We start from the raw sequence: 17,539 nt of genomic DNA, 5'->3' as shown, positions 1-17,539 counted from the left end.
GTAGTGCTATTTTTGTTTTTAATTGATTATCCCCCTGCACTACCTTTGGAGTCACTGCCATTTTAGCATTTGCCCCCAACAATTTCTAATATATTTTACATCTGGGCAATATTTATTATTTATTACTTACAGCACTCAAATAAACAAGCACTTTAGTGAAAATTACCCAAGCAATTGAAAAAATGCTCTTAAAAGTCAGCTTGGGTGAATTATTCCTTCCCCACCCACTAGTGTGGGCAAAACATACCAGGATGTACACAAGAACAAAACACCACACCTACCAAACTGCAGAAATTCAACTGCAATTCTAAAGTTTTGTCCAATTGCCCTCATCACACGTGAAAGATGTCAGAAAGTGTTTTGAGCAAACGCTAAAATGGCAGTGACCGCAAAGGCAGTTACAGCATAACAGCAATGACTGAGTTGCCCTAGGAACCACCATCTGGAGCATTCCTGGTCTTCCCTTTACCCCTTCTCACCTTTATTCCAGGGGTAGGGTGGCCGCTTGTGAATCGCCAGAAAAGAAGACAAAAGAGGAACCTATTCGCCAAAAAATTGCATATGCTAATTTATGTGTACAGATGCTAATTTAGAAATAATGATTATAATTTAAACAGGAGGATAGTATGTCTCACCCTAGTGCGGAAGATTGCGACCAGGCATCCTGTGTGGCTGCTCAGTGTGCTGACCAGGTGCAAACTGTGGATGGGCAGCTCCAAGGCTTGTGCTGGCTCTCCCTTCTCCTGGTTCTTTATCTTCATAAAGAACTGGACACCTCTTCAAACAGAGGATGCCTTCAAATAAAGGGCTGTCCTGTGTAAAAGAGAACACCTGGCCATCATATCCAGGGGCAGGGATTAAATGACAGGTGCCAGGGCTAAAACCTACAAGGAAAGGAAATCACAGCCCCCAAGAGATTTGTGAGCTTCTTCCTCTAGTCAGCACCTGAGCGTAGCCATTTTTCTTACATACCCTCCAGTCTGGTCCTGGCCCCTGGCCCTAGTAAATCCCTACTTTTACCTTCTTAGGATGCCAATAAAATATAGCTAGATTTGCCACTCTTCAGGTTTCTGCACACGCACTGACACGTAGTGAACATTAAGGTGCTTGCGGGGCTCATCTTGAACCGAGTAACAGCGAGAGGGGTTTGTTTTGTTTTTTTGAAGGCTTTTCTTTAAAGTTAAACACCTTCTTAGCTTTCAAAATGGTACAGGACAGGCTACAGCAGAGCAATGAAAACAGAACTCAATGTGTAGACGTAGACCTTTCAGCAACATGTTATTTGGGGTGGGGTGGGGGGCTTGGGCAGTGTCCCTTCTTCATATGAGAATAAGGACATTGCAACCATGTCTCTATTTGTGTGCAATCGTACACTGCTTCATTCACGGAATTTAACAGGGGGTCCAGACAATGTTGCCTTCCGTCTGTAACCCTCCCTTGTTTTCCTGCCACTTCTTCCATCTTTTTTTCCTTTCTGCAAAAAATCAATTCAGGGGGGGGGGGGGAGGAATAGCTGCACAATGTCTTTTAACTGATAGCACTAAGAGCCCTCTGTCTAGAAGCACCCTAAAACAGTTTCTTGAACTTCGTTTTGGGAAGCCCTGACACAAAACCTGACACAAATAAACAGGGAAGATTGGGGGGAGGGGGTGCACGCACATGTGAAGGGCTAATTAAAAAAAGAGGGGAGGGCAAAGAAAAGAAGAAAGGGTTACAGGCCAGGAGCTATTTTAATCACTGAGGTCTTCTGTAAATACCATACTCAAGAGAGCCAAACAATTAAAAAAAAAAAAACACAGCAGTTTTGGTTTTCTTCCTAGGGTGCTTCCAGACAGAGGGCTCCTAACACTACTAATTAGAAGGTGTTGATCAGCAATTCCATCTTCTTTCCTTAATGGAATTTGTGTGGTAAGAAAAAAGACAGAAGAAGCAGTGGGAAAACACAGGAGGGTTACAAGTGGAAGATGATGACCTCTGGACCCCCTGTAAAATTTGGTGAATGAGGCAGGGCGATGGAAGGATAAAAGTCTCATCTAGAAGCAGCCCCAGTTGCACTGCTTTTCTGTAGATACACACTGATGATATAGGGACAAATGGAAACAGGGTGATCACACATATCAACAGAGGAAGTTGCCTTATCCTACGTCAGACCATCCAGCCCAGAACTGTCAACACTGACTAGCAGCAGCAGCTCTCCGGGGTTTCAGGCAGGAGTTTTTCCAGCCCTACCTGGGCCCCATCTACACGAGCCTTTTACTCCAGGGCTGCTGCGAATCCAGGTCCTTCGGGACAGACAAAGTAGTTGCCACTTCACAGCCATCCATGGTCTTCTCCCAGAAAATGTGGATTTCCAAGGAGGCGTTTTGCTGCGATGTTTTTCGTTTGCTGCGGGTTTCCCACGTTTGTAAGCCATCTGTCCCTTCCCCAAACCGACTTCACATTTTGTAGTGGGCGTGTTGTAGGTGTGTGTAGTGCTTGTGTCACTCTGTGATGCCCCTTTACTTCCCCCGTCCCTTTGCAGCTGTGCAGTTACAGAGGCACAGAGAGGCGTTTTCAGGTATTTAATCACACTTTTGCATGTTTTTGCAGCTTCGTATCTTCACAACAGTTGCGTTTGGACTCACTGCCCAAGGGCCGAGGGGGTCTTGGGGGAGGACCAACTTCGCTCCGGCCACCATTTCAGAGCAATGGGTAGGCACATACCGCTCATGCTTGTGAGTGCCAACCATCGCAACAGTCTCAGGCTGGGGAACTGACAAACAGTTCGCATGGAAAGGTAGGAGCACAGAACACCCGCTTTTTACCTAACAAGGGACGGACAGACACAACATAACCCCTAAAATACAAAACAGCCACTGAAGTGTCACCCCCCCACACACACACACTCACAGGACTGCACAGCTGAGCATTAAAATATAATGGTAAAAAAAGGGGCACAGCGGAGTTTGTTAGGGAAGCCTGCAATAAATCCCAAGTGTATCCCAGCAGAAGCTAATTTGAAGCTGAAATGCTGTGTAGTTGCGACGGAGTGAAGGGTGAAAGCAGTGCCATGTACACGGGGCCCTGAAAATGCCAGAGATTGAACCTGGGACCATCTGCATTCAAAGCATCTGCTCCACCACTGAGCTACAGCCCCTTCCCCACATAACTCGCTTTCAGGAACAAAGCTTTGAGTAATGCAGCATCTACTACGTGCATACTTTATACACCTGTATTGCATCAAATTCATATACTGAATGAACTTTTGCAGGTGTATTACATTAAAAAAAATTGGCCTTGTTCTTACTAGCACTCCCAGTGATGTATACAGGGAACACCTGAATACCAATACAAATTAACTGCACTACAACCAGGTGAATTTTACACATTTCATTTGTGCAACAGCCATTATTGTGATGGGACATAACCACTCCATGCCTGGCTTATCACCTGCTGTAGGTGAGTGGCACAGTACCTGTTTGGCATGTGGAAGGTGGGTCCCAGATTCAGTTCCTAGCACTTCCACAACTCCAGTACAGGGTAGGAAAATACCTCTGCTTGAGATCTTGGGAGAACTGCCACCATTAAAAGCAACCACTGGACCAATAGTCGGACTCAGTGAAAGAGGGTGCCTTCTGACCATCCCAATCCAGCAGTCCCATTATTCAGCAATTGCCCGAAAGGATAAGAAGCAGTGATCTGTAACAATGCGTTACTGTGGGCTACTGCACACAATGCAGAGCTGTGTGCCTTAAAAAAAAAAGCGATAAAATGTGTGTGTTTTCATGAAACCATGACTGAAACATTAATCACAGATCACGACCGGACACAAGTACATATCGCAGCTTGACAGACACCAGTGCAGAGTTTGTGTACAGGCTTGCCTGTTGCTGCACCGAATTTCAGGCCCTCTTGTGGTAAACGGTTGAGAAAACTTGTTCACCCACAAACACAGTTGGGTCAGGGTGGGTGTGCACGTGTGCGGGAGGGGCAAATGCAGAGCCATCCTGCAACTCCACCTCGTGCTGGTTGATCACAGCAGTTTTACCTGTTAGCGACCAATTGATAAATGTGGTTTTATCATATGATTGGGGTCATGGGAGAGATGTATATCTCTAGGCTACCACTTACATAAATTTTATGCCACTTCAACCATCATCCACCAAAATAATCTTGGGAACTGTAGTTTAGTGAGTTGCGGAGAGTTCCTTCTCTTACACAGAACTGTAATACACAGAATTGTAATGCCCAATCTGGTGCCCTCCCAAAATGTTGAACTACAACTCTTATCATCCCTACCCAATAGGGTTCTGCTGACATGCAGGAGTTGCAGGACACGCATCTGGAGGGCACCAGGTTGGGGAAGGCTGAGTTATATAACACAGATGAGAGCAAACCTGCTCCTAACTGTGTGTTTCTGCATGGCATGTATCATCACCAGCTCCCTTCAGTTCAGGTTAGCAATATACAGTACTGAGTACACCCTGGGAGCCATTTCCCCACCCCAAAGGTCATTGCCATAGCCTAACTCTTCTCATATCTACTATCCCAAGTCACTCCTGGCCCAATACCGCTCACCATTCTCCGCACCCACAACCCCTCCGCCTCTGAAACAATCCCACCAAGGGAAGCAAACCAATCAGGCAGGGAAAGCACCACTCCGGCTGTTTTCTTCATAGACTTGCTTTTGAGCCAATGGCAAGCAAAGCAAAGTGCAAGTTGCCCCATTCACTCAGAGAAATAATAATAATAATAATAATAATAATAATAATAATGGCTGTACACTTTACTCAAATTGATAGATTTCCCAGAGACAGAGCCCAGCACAAGTACCACAATAAAAGAAAAGCACACCATCGAAACTTGGCAACCTTTCTCCCATGCATCCCCCTACTTCCCCCTGCCCCTTGAGGTGATAATCTTCTTCCTTGGGAACAGATCAGGTGGCCAACCTGGGCGAAGAGCCAACCCCAGATATGTATCCTAAACAAACATGCTCCCTCTCTCGTTGCACCTGCTGCCTCCTCTAAGCCTGCAAGGAGGCTGGTCTTTCTTATCCGAGACACTTCTAGGGGGAACCTGCTTGCTATGAGCATTTTCCCACTAAAAGGTTCCCTCTGTTGCTGGAAGGAGGAAATAGCACAGAGGAGTAGAGAAAGGCATTCAGTTTTCTCACAGTTCCATTCAGCTGTGGCGCACAGCGGCAGAGGATGAACCATAATGGACCACTTCAGATTGCAAAGGCACTACACAGCTGTCTGACTTGCTGGGTTGTGTTAGCACTGACGGTGAATAAGGGCTCTTTGTTTGACTCTTCAGTGGCTAAGGAAAGCTTCACAGCAAACTCGCTAATTTAGAGAGGGGGGCTGGCTATTGCAGGGGGAAGGGTCTAAGAAAAGAAGTAGCCTTTCAAACAGACCCCAAAAGAATCAATTCTCCTTTGAAATCCTGCTGAATGCAGTTTGCACCTGTTTAGGGAAGAAAGACCCCAAGGGTCTTAGGGTGTGAGAACAATACAATAAGGACTGAGAAAATGTTCTTTGTCTTTTCCTTTCTTCTAACTGAGGTGACTGGCTGGAGACATCCAGGCCAATGCATTTGTCATCAAAGATCCTAAGCGTATATAATAAACTATATATTACTCCCAGCAATGTATGAATGTCTCAAAGTTTATGGGAAGGAGCAGCAGGGCCAGGGAGCTCTGGTGATCAGTTGTGAGCCTCCTGATGAAGCATGGTTGGCCTCAGCAGGCGCCCAAGGATGCCGACCCCCAACACCAGCCCTACCAGGCTGAGCTGCAGAGAGAGAGAGAGAGAGAGACTTTTAATAAAAGTTTAGTGAGTTTCAGAACAGCAGTGGGGTTTTTTTTTACCTTTGTAGCAAGATGGGAGAGCTATCAAAACTCTTTCTACACCTTCAAACCCTCCCCACCCATTTTCAAAGCATCTCTCTATAATCATGAGGGCTAGAAATGTATTTTAGAAGAAATTAAACTTAGGAGTCAGACAACCAAAACATATTCCAAGTGCTGCAACTTAAAGCCTTGCCTATGGTCTCAAGAGTTCTCATAATAACATAAGAAGAGCCGTGCTGGATCAGACCAAGGGTCCGTCTAGTCCAGCACTCTGTTCACACGGTGACAACCAGCTGTTGATGGGAGACCCACAAGCAGGACATGAGTGCAACAGCACCCTCCTGCCCATGTTCCCCAGCAACGGGTGTACATAGCCCTATAGCCTGTGATTACTGGAGGTAGCATAGAGGCATCAGGACTAGTAGCCATTGATAGCCTTCTTCTCCAGGAATTTCAAAGCCATCACAATGTCTTGTGGTAGCAAATTCCATAGTTTGCCTTTGTGCTGTCAAACTATATGCAACTCATCCACCTGTTTTTAGCCACTTTGCATGCAGCAAAGTGGCATCCAAGATTAACAAGGATCTTCACAACAACGGAAGGAGAAGTGAATTGAGGATTACCCAGATTGCTGACAGAATTGGCTTTGGTCTGGCAGGGACACACGAACCAAGAAAAGCAGAGTGCACCATACCTTTATAATCCGCTTGACAGGAACATACCTCTGGGTGGAGTGGGGTGGGGTATGCAGCTGAACGTCATCAGACTGGCAGGGGCTGCTCAACCAATAAGAGAGGCTTGTTCTCCCCCCCCCCCCCCGGTCCAGGCTCCCCTCTGCTACTCCTGCATTATTACATGGAATCCCACATAACTTCAGGAATATGCATTTAGGGAATAAGCCTCATTAACCACAATGGGACTTACTTCTGAGTAGACAAACATAGGTTTGTGCTGGGAAACACAGGGATGGGGAACAGCCCTTGACCAGGGTCACGGTGAAAGACACACCCCTGGGCAGGGCTAGCATAATCAAAGTAAATGTGGAGTGTTGGGGCACACAACAGCAAAAGTGCAGAGAACCCAACTTAAGGAAAATAATTGGACTTAAAGTAGTCTGGGAAAAAACAGCTTTTCCGGCTAAAATCTCCAGGATGGCTGCAGGATGGCCACGACATCACGTGCCCCGAATGATCTCCAAACACTCCCAATTTGCTGAAAATTACCCGTGGGAACAGCCAACTCCTCCTCCTCCTCTTAAAAGTCAAACATTCAGTACTGTTCTCCAAAGCAGGGCATGGTTACTGATTGACGCACACGGTCCTCAAGCTGCCTTCAGTGTGACCATCAATGTCAGAAGACGGAGGTGATGGAAATCCCAAGAAGGAGCTGAGGAATGCTCCAGTTAGAGGTTAGCTTGACTGCTAAATCATGCTAAAAAAAACCTAAAGGTCAGTTTTAGCTTCTAACCTCCTAAGGCAAACACTGGTGGAGCATGGCGATAACAGAGCTGTGTTATGCACATGTTTATTAGCTGCCCTAAGACAGGCCATCAGAACCAAGTCACAGCAGCTATTTATGCAAAACAATAACATGAGCTGGGGGTGAAGCTACCTAAAGGTGGGTCCATCAGTTTTCCCTGCAGCACAAAAGTGCTGTCAGGATCTGCTAGAAGCCAAATCCAGAGCTTCCTTGCCTGCTCACTGGTGCGCCTTTCAATGAGCTACTTCCAGCAGAGGAACAGAAGCAGCAGTATTATCGCGTCAGGTCCCAGCATAGTTCTGGATCAGGCCTAGGCTCTAGGCCTTACCTGGGGATATATCACTCTTAAGCCTTTGCTTGTGTTGCTCCCTAGTCTTGCTCCAGCTCTTTGCCTGCCTTTCCTCTACCCACCTGCCTACCAGCTCCCCCTTCCACTTGCCTGCATCCTTATTCCAGCCCCCATTCTGGTGGACCTCTGGTGGACCTCCTGGCCAGCAACGGCCTTTGCACCAACCCTCCTGTGAATCTGTCCCAGCAGTGTTCCATCCAGCTCTGGTCCCAACAGGGTTGATCCTACCATTAGGCTGAGTGAAACAGTCACCTCAGGTGGCAAATGCTGAGAGGTGACATCAAGGCGTTAGAGCTGTGAGTCACATGGCCTGCCTGCACCCCCTAAGCTAGCTTGCTGCCTTCAGGTGTGGTGAAGGATGCTGTCCCATTGCCAGTGCTGAAGAAAGATTCAACCACCAATCCAGTCAGCTTTCATACATGGAATGGAAGGGGGCGCCATAGAATGATAGAATCACAGAATAGTAGAGTTGGAAGGGGCCTACAAGGCCATCGAGTCCAACTCCCTGCTCAATGCAGGAATCCAAGTCAGAGCATCCCCGACAGATGGCTGTCCAGCCTCATCTTGAATGCCACCAGTGTAGGAGAGCCCACTACCTCCCTAGGTAATTGGTTCCATTGTCATATTGCTCTAACAGCCAGGAAGTTTCTCCTGATGTTCAGCCAGAATCTGGCTTCCTGTAACTTGAGCCCATTATTCCATGTCCTGCACTCTGGGATGATCGAGAAGAGATCCTGGCCTTCCTCTCTGTGACAACCTTTCAAGTACTTGAAGAGCGCTATCATATCTCCCCTCAATCTTCTCTTCTCAAGGCTAAACATGCCCACTTCTTTCAGTCTCTCCTCATAGGGCTTTGTTTCCAGTCCCCTGATCATCTTTGTTGCCCTCCTCTGAACCCTCTGCAGTTGGTTTGCATCCTTCTAAAAGTGTGGTGCCCAGAACTGGAGACAGTACTCCGGATGAGGCCTAACCAGTGCTGAGTAGAGGGGAACTAGTACTTCCCCGGAGTACCCATCTTGTCTTTTGCCTCAGGCAGCAAAATCTCTTGGGCCAGCCCTGGGTCCCAATGCTGTTTGGACTTGCAGTTCAACTCCCATGTGCTTGGCTGATTAAAACCAGCAGCGCTGATCACTCCACCCACCCCCTGCCCCTAACCTAAATCTCATCCAAAGGTTCATCTGATCCTACAACAAGCTAGACTACACATCGCTGTCTCCAGCTACATCATTGTTACTTCTCTGTTCAGCTCTGGTCTTCAAGCTACTTGAAGCTTCCAGAAGCTACTTGAGGGGACAGTAAAACTTCTCCAAACAGGTTTCAGTTTGAATTCTGAAACAGCTGTTAATGCAATTATTTTTAAAGACATTCAGGATATTGATAATGCAGTGATTAAATGCACATTTCTCATGTGATCGCTGAATTGTCACCATGTTAAAAGATTGCTTCAGAGACACAGACATCTTCATTCCTGCTTTATAGATGGAGAAGGAACATATGCAGATAGCTGCATGTTTCTCCTCCTCCTCCTGTGGGGATTCATGGAATATGTGAAGACTGGGGATGGGGGATGACTATACCACTTTCTCCACTATCAGTATCACTTGCCCCACTGTCCCAGCTCCTTCAGATCTTTTGCAGGCTCACACCTTCTCAAGGTCTACAGCAGCAGTGTAGAACCCCAGGCCTGACTGGGCCAAATCCAACCCTCCAAGTTTTCCCAGATGGCAATGCTCCCTTCCCCTTTCCCCTAACAGCCAATTATTTGATAGTTTCCCAGCTTTTTTCCATTCTAAAAGGTTGACATGTCTCTTCTAAGGCTTAGTTACTGGCAGTAAAATCTTTTAGCTAAAATATGCTGGGGGGAGGGAGTTGTATTTTGGCCCTGCCCCCTTTGCCTTTGTTGTTGTTGTTGTTCAGTCGTTCAGTCGTGTCCGACTCATGCGCTAAACACAGTGGACTCAAGATAATTAGAATGGGGACAGTGGATGAAAAGCAAATGGAAAGGAATAGTATACAAAGGCAGGTGCCGCCAAAAGAGCTTGCGGGACAGCATATAGGTATCTTTACTTATTTATGTATTACATTTCTATACCACCCAAGAATCAAAGCTCATTGAGTTGTTCACAACAATTAAACCACAAAATACAGCATAAAATACAATATAAAATTTAAAAGTTTAAAACTACAGTATAGAAGTAAAATCAAAATAAAACCTAGCAGCAATGCAGAGATTTAAAATGCAATAACAGATTTAAAACAACAGAACTAAAAGTCTAACTTGCCTGGGAAAATAAAAAGGTCTTCATCTGGCAGCAGAAAGAGCACAATGTAGGTGCCAGGCGAGCCTCTTTGGGAAGCTTATTCCATAACCAGGAGCCACAGCAAAAAAGGCCCTCTACTTAGTAGCCATCCAACTCGCTTCATTTGCTGGGGGCTCCCAAAGAAGGACCACTGAAGATGATCGTAGGGTCTGGGCAGGTACATATGGGAGGAGATTATCTTTCAGGTAACTTGGCCCCAAGCCCAAACTGCATACAGGTATTTAAAAAACAGGTGTGTGGTGGAGAACTTGTCAGAAAACACAGAAGTAATTTAAAGTGTGGACAAAAGATCACAAATCTCAGGACCACGAAGCAAAGGATCATATGAATCAAGGAAAGTATGTGTGCCCATAAGTTTTCACACAAGCAATGTAATGTCTGGTTTGACCCTCGGATGCCACAACTTGCTGAAGGCCACTATTCAATGTATGTGCCAGGATTTGAGCCTTGGTTCAGTGTATCTCTGTATAACAAAAAGGAAAAGAAAATTTCCCCCTCGCGGCTTTCTTTCCTAGCCTGTTACTGCCATGCGCCTCTCTCTCAGCTTTAATGCCCCAGCCATGGGCAGCTGCAATTACCCTATCAGGGAGTTACTTTCTGCAGCATCTCAAGTGTACTTAAATGCTTTTGGTTCCTCCTAAACCAGGGTTTAAAGGAAGGAGCCTATAGTTACCAGCTCCAAATTCTGAGAACTTTAAGAGATAGGTAGAAAGGCAAATACCAGCTGGGGTGGTGGTTTTCTGAGGTCATTGCTGCGCTGTGATGGGGAAAACTGCAGCTGGAAAATGTCTCCTTCTATACAGGTATAGGATAATTTATGTGTAGAGAAAATGTGAGGTGTAAAGTAGCGCATAGAGAGATTGTATATTTATCTAGGGCCAGCTTCAGAGGGTAGCAAGGTCAGGCATTTGCTGTCGGATCCCCCAGACTGGCAAAAGACACTGTCTGCAAAACACTGAACCATATGACCATCATTTAAGATCTTCTTTGAATGCCCTACTGTGTGTTCCACCACCAGGAGAAGCTGGGCTGGTGGAAACACAAGGTAAAGCCTTCTCTGTGGTGGCACCCAACCTGTGGAATTCTCTCCCAAAGGAAGTGAGGCTGGTCCCTCCTGTGTTCAGTTTTAGGCAGGCTGTTAAAACTGTTTTATTCTAAAATTAGAATAAAATGTGGCAACAGCCCTATTAACAAAAGGAGACTTTCCTCTGCTGTAGTAAGAAGAAGAACTGCGAGCCTCTACAAAGACTGTGGTTGCTCCAAGCATTATAAACATATACATTCATATCAGTAGAACCATAACTGATTAGCACAAGAGGAGGGTAAACCGTGTTTACTTGTGTGGCATGAAGCTGCTCCTCCCACACACCAACTGGTTACGGTGCTGTTTCCTTCCCTCCACCTCAGGAAAGGAGAGCCCCGTCAACCTGGAGTGGGAGAGGAAGCCACAAACCAGAAATGGGCCTCTTTGCTTGAATAGGAAGGAAACTCAACCATATGTATGTATCACATTGTTCTCAAAGGGATTCACCTAGCAATCCAATTGCAAGGCAACGTCTTGTGGTCTGGGTTCGACTGTGTAGAGGCCCTTCAATATGCATAGGATGATGCTCTAAGACAATGGTGTTCAATGGGACTTAGGGAGCCTCCAGGTGAGGCTTTTATAGCACCATCACTAAGGATGTCAGACAAATCTGCAACAGATTCGTATGAGTTCCGACTTCTATGAATCCGACCTGCAGATTCCGCAGCACACTGGCTTTTTCTGAGTCATACAGATTTCACTGACTTCCAGACTGGTTTTCCACTTTGGGGGGGATTTGTGCTAACACACATTATCATAAGTGTGCATAAGTGGTAATGTGCAGTTGCAAGTTGCAGGCTAACACACACTTGCACATTTGTGGAAGTGCGCATTAGCACTAATGCAAATTAGCACAACTAGAATGAAATTCTGATTTAAAAATATCTGACAGCACCATGTTGAGGAAGGCTGTGCTAAAGGAACAACAGCAACAAAAATACCTTATTTCAACAGCTGGTGAGATCCAGAGGCAGGAAATAGTTAAATTTGCAATGAAAGAGTCAGCAATACGGTCCCTTTGGGAGAAGCCATTCCAGCTCCTGAACTTACTATTCATGCTCTTCTAAATGCCTATCTGTTTCCTTTCAGGCAGGGTAAGGAATGAAAACACACTCATACAGAGCCCAGGACATTTTGCAGTCCTAAAACTGTCAGGAGCATGATAAAATATTAAAAATATCCACCCATGCTAGGGATAGCTCAATGGACGGAAAGTCTTGCTTCCACCATTGCAGTGCCCGGATTGTTGTTACGAAATCAACAGCATTACCCCTGGCTTGTTGTTTACACCACCATTGCTCAAATAACATGCAGGGCAAGCCAACCTGCCCTCTGACCTTCTGGTCCAGAAGCTGGTAACACACACAATAGGGTTGCTGACTTTTTTCCTGGCAGGGTGCTTGCACATTTAAATTGGAGGAAATTCAGCAGGTAAAGCTTGTCACATCACTGTAGTTACTGCCTGGGAAACTATCAGCAGGGAATCTTAGGGCGCAATCCTATCAGGATAGTTGGCCGCTGTCATGCCCCAACTGAAGGAGTCTTCCTCAGAGGAGGAGCTGGAGGTCCCAGAAGCCCAGGATACCCCAGCCCAGGGCCTGCCACCAGCTCCACAGGGGCCTGAAACCTCGGGGGAAGTGGCTGCTGGACCATCCAGGTCAGGAGAGAGGGACTCTGCCCCTGAGGCAGAGACTGAGCCACCCCCTGATCCCTGGGAGCGTCATCGCCTCAAGAGGCAGGCTAGCAGGACTTGTGTGCAAAGGAGTGCTTGCCTCCAGAGGAGGTCTCCTCAGGAGAAAGAGACTCCCCAGGGGTAGGCTTTGGGAAGGGAGCCCTGATTGCTACAGCTGACTCTGGTTGGGGTCTGGTTGGCTTGGAGCGTAAAAGCCTGCACTGGAAACCCAGCCAGGGTTGAAACAACTTGATCCTTCCAGCCTCTGCCATGGGCCTTGCCTCCTGTAGTGTGTCCTGTGTCTGATGCTCCGGTTCCTGACCTCTTGGGCTGCCCAATGACCCTGCTTCTCAACTGTGTACCGCACCTGACTGCTTTACTGTGTTTGTCCTCTTGCCTGTTATCTTGACTACTCCCACTGCTGCCTGCTCCTTGCTGCCTGACTGATTGAAGGTATCCTGACCTCTGCCTGGATTGTTGACCACTCCCATCTTAGCTTAAAATGCCTTGGACTGAAACCTCTGTGCTTGACCATTTGTTTGCCAACTCGACTACTCTATTGCCTCGCTCCCTGTACTTGCTTGCAAACAGCCAAGGCTTGCTCTAGGGCAGGACAGCCACCTCCAAGTTTGGAGGCGGCCGACGATCCAATGCAGGGTGGGTGGAACATGGCTGGGATCCTCACCTCTGTGCTCTGGCTGCCCTGCATTTGCAGCTAGACAGCTGACTTCAGAGCAGGAAGGGGAGGCCTCACAGCACAGAGGAAGCGTCATAATGACACTTTTGTAGTCCCCTCCCCTCCTCCAGGAACGCCCCTTTTTGCCCGCTCTGTGCTCCGGTTATGAGTGCAGAGGTGGGGAAGAACTGTGAGGTGGAAGGGGGGGGGGGCAGGGAACATGGTTCCCAGAAACCAAAAAATCCTATGGCTTTCTAGACACGGTCTAGCGGTCGTAGGATTGCTCTCTTAGGGTGCAATCCTATGCGTATTTAGACAGAGAAAAGGCCTACAACTCCCAGCATACCCCAGCCAACAATGGTGGCTGGGGCATGCTGGGAGTTGTAGGCCTTTTCTCTGCCTAAACATGCATAGGATTGTGCCCTTCTTTATTTAAATTTTTGTTAGCCACTCTTTAGACTGAGCTTTATTTATTTGATTTGTAGCTCGCCTTTCTGCCAGGAAAAGTGGCACTCAAGATGGCTTTACAATCATAAATACAACTTGATTAAAACAGTAAACAATGCATTAAAACACAATAAAATAGCAATAAAAGAATAAAGAACAGCATCCAACCCAACAGACCCACTTACATGTCAAAGGCCTACTTGAATAAAGAGGCCTTTGCCTGCCACCGGAAGGACAGCAGAGAGGGAGCTCAAAATCAGCCAGGTACTCACTTATTCCAAGGTCATCTGAGCAGCCAGTAAAGTTCTTTTCAGCCAATAAGGCTTTCGCCATCTTGAAGCTGCTGCCACCAGTTGCAATACTTGCTTTACTGAGTACAGTGTATTCGTTCACAGCAAGCTCCTCAGCAGCACACAGCTCTCCTCAGGAGGCTTCTAGAAAACCCTGAAGGACTAACAACTAGATACTAGACAAAGAACCAGGGTTGGACGCTATGGTCTTGTAGGCCCCTTCCAACCCTACTGTTCTATGACTATTCTATGAACCATAGTAAAGTGATAAACAGAACCGCATTGCCTTTTGGCTGGAGGTGGTACTTACTCTAAACATTACGGAACTTGGCCTCCCTCAGCAAGGAGTGCCACCAAGAAGGCCCTCTAAGAGCAGGTCATAGCATAAAACAAGAACAACGATAGAGTAACACACAATTAAAAATGACTACAAATCAATATCAGGATAAAACAATATACAAGACTAGTGTTTGCTTGTTAAGGACACAGAAGCCCTGACAGGGACAGGAGAACTAATCATGTTACTGCCAGCCCTACACCCAAATTACTTTCAGTAGCTCGCTGTGTTCCTGTTCAGGTTGCCATGTTTGCTTGTGATTACTGTGCTTGTGTCTATGTAGGCTCAAGTAAGGAACCGGCAGCAGCTGGGACTGGAGCACCAACAGCAGCTACTGCGGCCTGCAAGCAGTGGAGAAAGGTTCAGGATCAATCGTAATGAAAGGGAAAAGAACAGCCCCGTGGGTTTCCTACTGAGGAACATAGTTTACACAGACCAAGGGTGCTAGGATGGAGCCCTCCTTCTGGAAGCACCCCAAGATCATCTGTACATGCTAGATGCGGGGAGAGAATGGGAGAGCAGAGATCACATAAGACTTCTACCATGACAGATAGGTTTGCAATCTGTCATGGTAGCAGGGGGGGGGGATATGTGGCCCTCCAGATGTTGTTGGACTGCAACTTCCATCAGTCCTAGCTAGCATAGCCCATGGTGAGGGATGATGGGAGTTGCAGGCCAACAACTTCTGGAGGGCCATGTTCCCCCATCCCTGCTCTGAGGGGACTCCTATTCCTTTAAGAATTAGGAACATCTGAACCTGCCTCAGACTGAGTCAGACCACTAGACCATCTAGCCCAGCATGGTCGACACTGACTGGCAGCAATGGCTGTCCAGGGTTTTCAGGCAGGAGATCTCCCAGCCCCACCTGGACATGCTGGGGATTGAACCTGGGACCTTCTGCATGCCAAGCATGTGCTCTACCACTGAGCTACGGCCATTGCAGAAAGAAGGTGGGGTGGGCAAAGCCAAGACAGTCGTGTCTGCTTTGCTTCTCCGGCGGAGTGGTGAAGAGGACACGGCTGGCTTCGCCTCGGCTTGGTTTGCCTCCCTTCCTTCCTGGAATGGGGGAAGGATGTGGGGCAGGCAACGCTGAACTGGCCGAGACCACTTCACTCCTCCAACAGAGAAGCAAATTGTACTCGGCCAGCACTGCCCTGGCTTTTCTAGTCAGGGAAGCCCCATGTGTAGGGAAGCCACAGTGATTGCAGATAACTGGGTGGATTCCTCTCCCCTAATTCTCCACTCACCCCAGTATGGGCAGGGCTTATGGAGCGGTTTGCAGGGCACAGACGGCAGGGCCTGAAAAGAGGGTGCAAGCCTCTGCGAGCCAGATGCAGGGCCTCTGTGGGCTGGATTTGGCCTGCAGGCCAGAGGTTCTGCACCCCTATACTAGAGATCACACATCTGTAGGATCAGCCTTGATATTTAAGTTCTGTGTAATGCAGTTATTTTTTTGATCCTCCATTTCTGTACATTACACATCATCTCTAGTGGTTCATACTGTTAGGGTGAAATCTGTGTGTGTATGTGTCTGTTTAAATTAATTAATTCTCCAAACTGAAAAACAGACAGACAGACAAAGAAAAAATACATTGAATTTAAATCGAGTTATTGACAGGGAGTAGTACAATCCTATGGCCCCTAGTCAAAGTCTGGGAGGCCACAGGACAGTGCAGATTCCTGAATCTAAGGTCAGAGGCAGCACTCCAACCGTAGAGCCAGGAATCCAAGCTCCGCACCCTCACCCCCTCACCCTCACAGCTGGCGCAGAGAAAACTGTGCCAGCTGCCCGCCCCCCAAGGTTGCAAAGGTGACCTCAGAGAGGAGGGAAAGGGGGTGTGCCAGTGGAAGTGGAGGGGACTGGGGAGGCCAGCTTATGAAGTATCCTCCCCAGCCTCCTTCCCTGCCACTCCACAGAGCCCCAACTAGACAGGCGAAAAAGCCCTGTCTAGCCAAAATACAGAGTGGGAGGGGCACGGAGGCAAAGCGTGCTTCCGCTGCTCCTCCCGCTCTGCATTGGATGGCTGTAAGCATCCAAGTTCGGAGGCTTACGGAAATCCCAATAGGATTGCTCTCTTCATGTATTTTCTCCTTTAACTTTACAGACAAAAATAGGTGGAATCCACTGGCTGCCTTGAAATTTTCTTTATTGTTCTTCATAATAACAAATTATATTTAGTCTCTTTTCCATAATCTGAAGAAAGGCTTTGAGAAATATTGCTGTGTATGGCCCTGATTTGTATATAAAATGAAATCATGCCATATTTTATAAAAATCAGATATTTTGACTTAGCACATATGCATTTTTAAGCCCTTATAATATAAAAAATAAGTGTGGGGGCCCCTGGATATTATGGATCAGTTAATCATTCATTAATCATTTTTTCAAACCTTAACAATGCAGCAAATTAAATATAATACAGCCTCATTGTGTTTTGCATTTTTTGGGTGTTTAATATGTGGTTTGGGGAGGGAGTGGATTAATTAATTCCACATTATGTCAATTCATAAATACAAATAATGATAAGGAAGATCTATAAACATAATCAAATTCATACCAATTAAATTGCCCTTGATAGTAAATAAGATGGTATTGAATCCTGATCTTTCTGATTCTAACATGAAATTACGAGACTCCATTTTTCTATTTAAAAAGTATTTACTGATCTTCCTTCTCTGACTAATCAGATTAGGTCACAATCCTATTGACTGAACCTTCACTGCTCAGACACCTCTGAACTTGGAGGCTTCCAAGATTCCTGTGCCCTGCTGGGCTGAAGACAGCAAGGCAGGAAGAGTGGTGGAAGTGTTCTTTGCCTCTCTGTCCTTTGTGTTTGGTGAATTTTGCTAGACAGGCTTTTCAGCCGGTCTAGTGACAGCACTTCGCAGGAGGAGGGGGGAGGCTAGAGGAGGCTCAGGATATCTCGTATCCTGGCCTCTCCAGTTTCCTCCCCTCCCTGCCCACAAGAATGCCTCCTGTCTATCTCTGAGGTTGCTTCTCCAACCTTGGAGAGGCAGCCAGACTGGTTCTTCTGATGCTGGCTGTGAGGG

General features: G+C 46.9%; 1 long non-coding RNA gene across 2 annotated transcripts; it reads right to left on the bottom strand.

Moving 5' to 3' along the window:
• Positions 1-4,742: 4,742 nt before the first annotated feature.
• LOC146354002 (uncharacterized) lies at positions 4,743-14,435 on the bottom strand. Of its 2 annotated transcripts, none has more exons than XR_014788254.1 (3): positions 14,134-14,435; positions 9,944-10,131; positions 4,743-5,774 (listed from the first exon to the last, which is right to left on the bottom strand). It is a non-coding gene; the product is annotated as an uncharacterized LOC146354002 (long non-coding RNA). The 2 variants fall into 2 exon arrangements; XR_014788255.1 differs by having other exon boundaries at positions 4,746-5,774; positions 14,047-14,154.
• Between the last annotated feature and the right edge of the window lie 3,104 nt (positions 14,436-17,539).

The sequence above is a fragment of the Heloderma suspectum genome, chromosome 2, assembly GCF_057233095.1.
Source record: "Heloderma suspectum isolate Gila_16-S chromosome 2, 16-S_ref, whole genome shotgun sequence".
NCBI lineage: Eukaryota > Metazoa > Chordata > Lepidosauria > Squamata > Helodermatidae > Heloderma > Heloderma suspectum.
This window is presented reverse-complemented; position numbering and strand designations above follow the sequence as displayed.